Source organism: Propithecus coquereli, unplaced genomic scaffold (assembly GCF_000956105.1).
Source record: "Propithecus coquereli isolate 6110/MARCELLA unplaced genomic scaffold, Pcoq_1.0 Scaffold521, whole genome shotgun sequence".
In the NCBI taxonomy this organism is placed as follows: Eukaryota; Metazoa; Chordata; class Mammalia; order Primates; family Indriidae; genus Propithecus; species Propithecus coquereli.
Genome location: NW_012151075.1, coordinates 217,609 through 225,855, shown reverse-complemented (window position 1 = coordinate 225,855; position 8,247 = coordinate 217,609).

Below are 8,247 nucleotides of genomic sequence, written 5' to 3'. Positions count from 1 at the left end.
TTAAACCCCAAGGTGATGGTATTAAGACATGCCATCTTTTGGCAAGTGATTAAGCCATTAGGGCTCCACTCCTATAAATATGATCAATGTTCTTTTAAAAAGGCTGCAAAGAACATCCAAACTCTTCCATCCTTTTTGCCCTTTCACCTTTTATGATGTGAGGATGCAACAACAAAGGCATTATCTTGGAAGCAGAGAGTGAGCTTTCTCCAGACGCTGAATTTTCCAGTATTTTATTCTTGGACCTTCCAGTTTCCAGAGGAATGAAGTTCTGTTGTGTATAAATTACTAAGTTTAAGGAATTTTGTTATAGCAGCATAAACAGGCTAAGTCAGTGGATAAGGTAATACCCACTTCATGATGGGAAACTCATGTCCCTTGGTAACATGGTGGCCCATGATTAAGAATTTAGTCTCTACTAAGGCCTGGCAGCAGGCCAAGAGCTCTTTCTCAAAAGAAGAGAAGTTAGGATGACAGATTTTTTCTCCACAATCCTAAGGGCATGCACTGTGTGACTCACATATAGGAACCAGCCAAAGGCACCAAAAAGCATCTCTACTTGCGACTTCCACTTGAAGCAAAATTGGATTTGCTAGATCATATAACCACAATGACAGAGCAGCTTGCACAGTAGTCTAAACCTGTTGTAGAGCCTTTTCTTGTGCTCACCTCCACTCAAACTTAGTACCTTTTCAAATTACTCAGTAAATATGTCAGTGTAACATACTCAAATGAGAAATAAGTTGCCTCTAAATCTAAGTAGGTTCACTAGAGGTTGTGCGTTATTTTTAGTTGTAGGAAGAACCAGATGCAACCATGTATTGTTCACCTTAAAAGAGATATCTCGATGTGTTCCACACCATTGGACACTTAGAAATATCACTGAGGTAAAAGTCCTCTGAATTTTTGTGAAATTTATTCCTCGCACTGTGACATGCACATATATTACCAATAAGTCTACCAGAGTCATTGTTACTTCTTGTTCACTAGGTTTAATCAACCTAATGCCTCAATGTAATGGACTAATATGGTATCTTGCAGAATGGAAAGGTGATCAAAGTATCCTCAAACTAAATTATGTCCTAGGGCCAGAAAGTTGATTTATCCCTGAGGTTGAACAATGAACGTACATTTCTGGGCTTGCAGGCTGAAATCAAACTGCTTCTGGCAGTCCTTGTTGACAGGTATGGAAAAAATAAACATTTGCCAGATTAATTGCTGCATATCAGGTACCTGGTTTTGTGTTAATTGGAACAAAGCAATGAAACTACATCTAGTACAGCAGCTACAACCTGATTAAGCTTAACATAATCCACTGTTATTCTCCAAAATCCATATGCCTTCTGCACTGGCAAAATAGGCAAGTTGAGTGGGCATGTAGTGGGAATAACCACTCTGCATTTTTTAAGTGCTTGATGGTAACACTAGTCTCTGTAACTCCTCTAGGAATGTGGTTTTTCTTTGATATCTTCCTAGGTAGAAGCAATTCTAGTGGCTTCCATTTGGCTATTTCCACCATAACAGCCGTCACTCCATGGGTCAAGGGACCAATATAGAAATTTGTCAGTTGCTGAGTATATCTATTCCAAATCTGTATTCCAAAACTGAAGACAGAACCACAAAATGAGTTTGGGGACCCACTGGGCCCACTGTGAGATGAACCTGAGCTAAAACACCACTGATTACCTTACCTCCATAAATGCTACTCTAGTGGGCTGCAGTGACATTTTAGATCACCTAGAATTACTGTCAGTTCAGATCCAGTATCCAGTATTGCCAAAAATATCTGATTATTTTCCGTTCCGCAATGTATAGTTGCCTTTGTAAAAGGCTATAGATCCCTATGGAAGGAGAAGGCTGGGAGAAGTATTAATAGCATAATTTTCAGCAGTGTTCCAGAGTCCTTCCTCAATGGACCCCTTCATTCAAGGGCTTCTGGATTTGTAAACTAGCTGAAGTTTATGAATTGATTGAAGGGCCATCATTCTTGTTTTATTTTTTATGATTTAAGTTAGTCTTTTGTTCACTTGACATAACATTTTTTGCCTATGTAGATCAAACAAGAGCTTAGTAGGCTTTCTATCTATTTCACTTCTAGCTATATCATTATCAACTAGGCAAGGCCATAGGTGTGCATTAGTTAGGTTATTATGATTGCTACTTTGACTCTGCTGTCCATTATGGTAACCACACTTACCTTATCCTTGGTAGTTGAGTAAAACTACTTGGCCTCTGATGACCTGGGATCCAATCACTCCCATTGCATTTAGGTTTCCCAATTTAGTGACTAAAGTTCCCACTGTAACATCTGTTCAACAGAAAAAAAAAGTGATCACAGAGCTCTTCAGGGATCTCAGGGCTCTCCCCAGAATTTTATTTCTCAGCCATGGTGAAAAATATGTCTTTTGGACTCTGCCAAAGTGGTAAGGGTATCTTAAATAACAAATCCCCTCTAACATTCCGATGTCCTTAAGCCACTGAATCCTTTTTTCTACATTAAGCCAAGGCAGGTCTGGCATTTCCATTCTTTCACATGTTCCAAAGATTTCTCTCTGCATAAATTAGGAAACTCAAATAATTATTTTGTAGTGTACACACCTCCTTATGGTTCACAGATTGTAACTCACCTTTCAAGGTCTACTAGGACTTGAGTGGAGGTATAGGTCTAAAAGAAAATAGGGTAGTAAGATTGGTTTCTGAGAAGACCCAATATTGTCTTGCATGGTAACTGCCTCAGGGAAATCCATCACCATTTATGTAGGCAATGTGGGGTTAATCATCTCATATGAGAAGGAATAAGTGGAGAGGACACTTCCATTCACTGGAAGTGGGTGGCAACTTCCATTAGAATTGGAGAGGCCTCTTCCACTGGCAAAGAAGACTCATCAGAGTTTAGGGATTCAATGTTCCCTGTAAGGTCTTCCCACACATCTTGATTCAACTTTCAGTATCCCATTCTTTCCCAATGAATGCCCTCACTTTTATAGTGGACATCCTACAAGACTAGGAGTTCAACTTGCAATATAATTCAGCCAGTATAAATATGAGATTCTGGTTTTGATTATCAGCAATCTCAGCCTTGAGGCTGCAGGAGGCAAGGATCCCCTGCTGGGAATATAGAGAAGCTTTCAGGTATTTTATGCTGTGCTTGAGCTATAAATTCAAATCCCTGAACTAATCTTTTTCTTTCCACACTTTGTCCAGTGATATTGGAAGTAACCAGCTAATTTCATTTTACTAATTAGTTTGACAAAAACATTTCAAGTATATCATATACATCTTTACCTAGAACCTTTTCTCACATATATTTGATTAGGATTATCAAAAAGTGATATTTTGGATATCTCTATTACAAGATCACACCATAGACTAAAAGTGTTACCTTTAATACTAGAAATATAGTCATTATTGTTTTAAACATAAACATTTTAGAAAATCGATTCCAGAAAACCCAGAACCAATTCAGAACTCATCCTTAATATTCTGTTCTTCTAGAAGCATTCTTAGTACCAAAATTTATAATAGTCAGAGTTCTTCAGAAAAACAGAACAAATAGGATGTCAATAGGTAGCAGGTAGATAGATAGATAGATAGATAGATAGATAGATAGATAGATAGATAGATAATAGATATTATAAGGAATTTACTCACACAACTATGGAGTCTAACAGTTCTCAAAATCTGCAGTCAACAAGCTGAATACCCAGGAGACCCAATGGTAAAGTTCCAATCTGCATGCTGACTGGCTCAATATCCATAAAGAGCCAATGTTCCAATTTGAGACCAAAGGCATGGAAAAAAAACAATGTCCCACATCAGGGTACTCAGGCAGAAGAAGTTCCCTTGTATTCATGAGAGGGTCAGCATTTTTGTTTTATTCTGGCCTTCAACTGATTAGATGAGTCTCTGCCCTCATTAACATTAGGGATAACAGTCTGCTTTACTCAGTCTACCAATTCAAATGCTAATCTTACCCAGAAACACCCTCACACGCATACCCAGAACGATATTTGACAAAATATCTGGGCCCTCTGTGGCCCAATCAAGTTGACATATAAAATTAACCATCATAGAGAGGTACTATTATTGTCCCCATTTTAAAGATAATGAAACCAAATCTAAGAGAGGTTGACCATGGTCAAATAGCTGGATACTAGAAGAGATATTTTTATTAAAGCCTAGCACTCCTATCCTCTGTGTTAAAGAAGTCTTTTCACTGAAGTCTCCAATGGCATGTAGACTCTGCAAAGAGACGAACTGTGTCTCATTCATTCTCTCTAAGATGAATTCGGTTCTCACCCTTCAGCCTTCAATTCAAAAGGTCTCAGATACGTTTATAATATGTCTTTGGATGTTGGAATTATTTTCTAGCTCTGGTTTTGGGAAATGTAATTATTTTGAGCAATGTTTGGCAATAGTCTTTATTACCCTTGATTATGAAGTGCTATAAAATTGTCATAGCACTTAGAAATGAATGTCTCATATATGTCACATAGAAGATTACCTCTTTTAGATACATAAAATCCACAAAACTTACCTTATCCAAGAATGAGTTACTGTAGTCATAAGCATAACATGAAGCAAAAGTGATTCAAGTGCTGATATGTAGTTATTTCACAACATAGTAATACTCTGTGTGGTAGCCAGAAGCATACCTCTCCAGATATGTCCACATCCTAATTCCTGGCAATAGTAGATGAGTTAGATTATGTGGCAAAGAAAAATTCAAGTTGCTAATCAGTTGATCTTAAAATAAGGAGATTATCCTGGATTATTTGAGTAATCTCAGTGTAATCACAAGGGTCCTTACATATGGATCAGGGAGATGGAAGAGGAGACAGAGTCAGATGGGGGAGGTGACCACAGAAAGAGAATCAAAGGAATGGTAGCATGAGAACTCAGCCTCATGTTGTTGGTTTTAAAGATGAAGGAAGGGACTATGATATAAGGAGAAGGAGCAACCACATGTACTCACCATCAAATTGGTTTTAACTGATCAACACCTAAGTGCACATATTTTAATAACATTCATCGGCTGTTGGGCAGATGGGAGGGGGAAGGAGGGGAAGGGTATATACGTACATAATGAGTGCGATGGGCACCGTCTGGGGGATGGACAAGCCTGAAGCTCTGACTCTGGGGGTGGACAAGGGCAATATAGGTAACCTAAACATTTCTATCCCCATAATATGCTGAAATAAAAAAAAAACATTAAAATCACAAAATGACTTCCTGCAATCATAGCTTAGACAAATTATAGATTTGTGCCTTACACAATCAACAATGGCAACTATTTTTTTTTAATTTAAAGGTTTCGATGTGCACATAATTTTAGCAACATCATTGTTATTAAAGTAACAAAATGTGGGCCACTGACCTATTTTGACAATATAATATCTTATTATATAGGTTCATTAATATATGAATGACCTCTATCAGTATGTTTTGCATGTGTGTATTGGTATATAATAAGGACTTAGTAAACGTTAGTGACAGCTATGTTTAGCAATATGGTTATTATTATTACTACAATTTTATTATATCATTAAAGTGAGGATAATAACACATGTCAGTATTCTTTTTTTTTTTTTTGAGACAGAGTCTCACTCTGTTGCCCGGGCTAGAGTGCCGTGGCGTCAGCCTAGCTCACAACAACCTCAAACTCCTGGGCTCAAGCGATCCTCCTGCCTCAGCCTCCCGAGCAGCTGGGACTACAGGCATGCGCCACCATGCCCGGCTAATTTTTTCTACATATATTTTTAGTTGTCCAATTAATTTCTTTCTATTTTTAGTAGAGACGGGGTCTCACTCTTGCTCAGGCTGGTTTCGAACTCCTGAGCTCAAACGATCCGCCCGCCTCGGCCTCCCAGAGTGCTAGGATTACAGGCGTGAACCACCGCGCCAGGCCCACATGTCAGTATTCTTAATTCTCAACTAAATAGATTTCTATTTCCTTTTGGTTCATTTGTGGAAAAGAGGCACCTGTGTAAACATTACTGGAAAATGAAATATTCTGATAAATGATGCTATGATATATTTTCAAAGATTAGACACCAAAAATAAAGTATTTTTGTTTTAAATAATTTGAATTTATTACTGTTAATATGCTAAGATGCATAGGGCTTAAAATATGCATTCCCATGCTATGCATGCTGAGATTACAAAAAAATCCATTCATAGAAAAAATAGTATACTTGGTTTAACTACATGCATGATTATATACTATTCGTTCACATAGAGTATCCCTGTTGTTAAGGAGAAAACTATGACAGTCCATTAGCAATACTCCTTGACAGAGAGATAGATTTAATTTATCTATGTAGTACATATTAGAAATTTTGGAGGTAGTTATTAACTATGACATATTTCATACTATCAGACCATCAGAAAACATGACTGAATGTTTTTTTTCTCAAGAATAAGTACATATGTGGGGTTATAAAACATTTTTTTATCCTTCAAAAAATTAGCATTTTAAAACACTCACACAGAGATCGATTAACTTCAGCAGTAGCATTTGCTGCTAAAAGCAATACCTAATATTGAGAAAGACCTGGAAGACAGGTTTCTAGGAAAATGCTACCCTTGCATTATTATGAAATTTTTGCATTTTGGGCAGATGTTTGGAAAGGTATTCAAAAAGATTATAGATAAGTTTACTAAACTCATTTTATCAATCTGCTATTTTCAACAGTACTATCAACGTTGTCTTAGAGTTTATCCCTTTTTTTTTTTTTTAGATTTTGTTGTTGTTGTTTTGTTTTTGCTTTTGAGACAAGGTCTCACTCTGTTACCTGGGCTGCACTGCACCTCAAACTCCTGCCTCAGCTTCCCAAGTAACTGGGACTACAGGCATGTGCCACCATGCCTGGCTAAATTTTCTATTTTTTGTAGAGACAGGGTCTTGCTCTTGGTCAGGCTTGTAATTGGCATTTTTTAAATTTTCATTTAATTTTATTTTCCGTTTGTTCTTTGCTAGTATATAGAAATACAATTGACTTTTGTATATTGACCTTGTATTCTGCAATCTTGCTAAATGTACTTATTAGTTCCAGCAGCTTTTTTCACTTGGCACAGCATTAAGACAAGAGAACTTGGGTTGATCTCTTCCCAGTGACAAATTTAAATGTAAGTTAATTTAGTAAAGTATGTGTCAATTTCAGGTATTTTTTAATATGAGAGTTGTGCAAAATTAGATAAATCCTGTTTTAGTTAATAAAAGCTCAGCTCACCTCTAAGAATTTACCCTCAAGTTCTTTCTATGAAGCTCGTTCTTTTCTTCTTTAAATACTCTGCTCAGGAATTGCCTCCTTCTTGCAATATCCCAGACTGACAACACTTATTTTTCATTACTTTCTTCATCAACTTTTTGTATATAGATACAGCTGTAATTGATTTTATGCATGTCACTATATTTCTGAAGTTATGCTTTTTATTCTTATTTTTCAGTTTATTTGCCTTTTTTCCCATTACATTTTAAGAGGAAGACAGCATGTTCATGTTCTTTAACCTATTTGTGACTTCCCAAATGGCTAAATAACTATGCCCTATTGATGTATGAATCATTTAATTTATGTTCTATCAAGGTAGTTAGCACTTTTTAAATGTTATACAAGCAATTTAATTGTCATCTTCTCAAATAAAATATTTCTTAGTTATCAGTCAAGATCCAACCAGGACACAGACACCCAGTTATTTCCAAAGGGGAAGTTTAATATAAAGATTATTAGGCTATAATAAATAATTATAAAATGTAAGAAAATGCTATAGAATGCCATAAAGAATGAAGGAGAGTATCTGCAACAAAACAATCTTAGATGAATACACCAGCCCCAAAGCTGAGATGTAGATCTCACTTGTGATTGTGCATTTGAGGCACACTGAATAGTAGAGATTTGCTGGTTTCCCCAGTCCAGAGCTGGTCTGAAGTTGCTGAGCAGGAAGTAAGTAACTCTCTGGGGCACAGGCAAACTTCAACCAGCAATTTGATATACGCATGAACAAAGACTGGGCACAATGGTGTGGTGTTGTTCATGTGGCTGCTGGGAGGGTGGACCATAGAATGCAATATTCATATTAAAAGGGCCATGATATTAAAAGGGCTACAGAAGACAAACCTCTGGGGAATAGGCAAGCACAAGGAGTCAGAGTGGTGTCAGTGTGAGTGAGATCCCTGGAGGGTACAGTGGCAGTGTTGATACAGCTGCAGAAAGGTGATTGCCTGGTTGGGCTGGCACTGAAAAGACA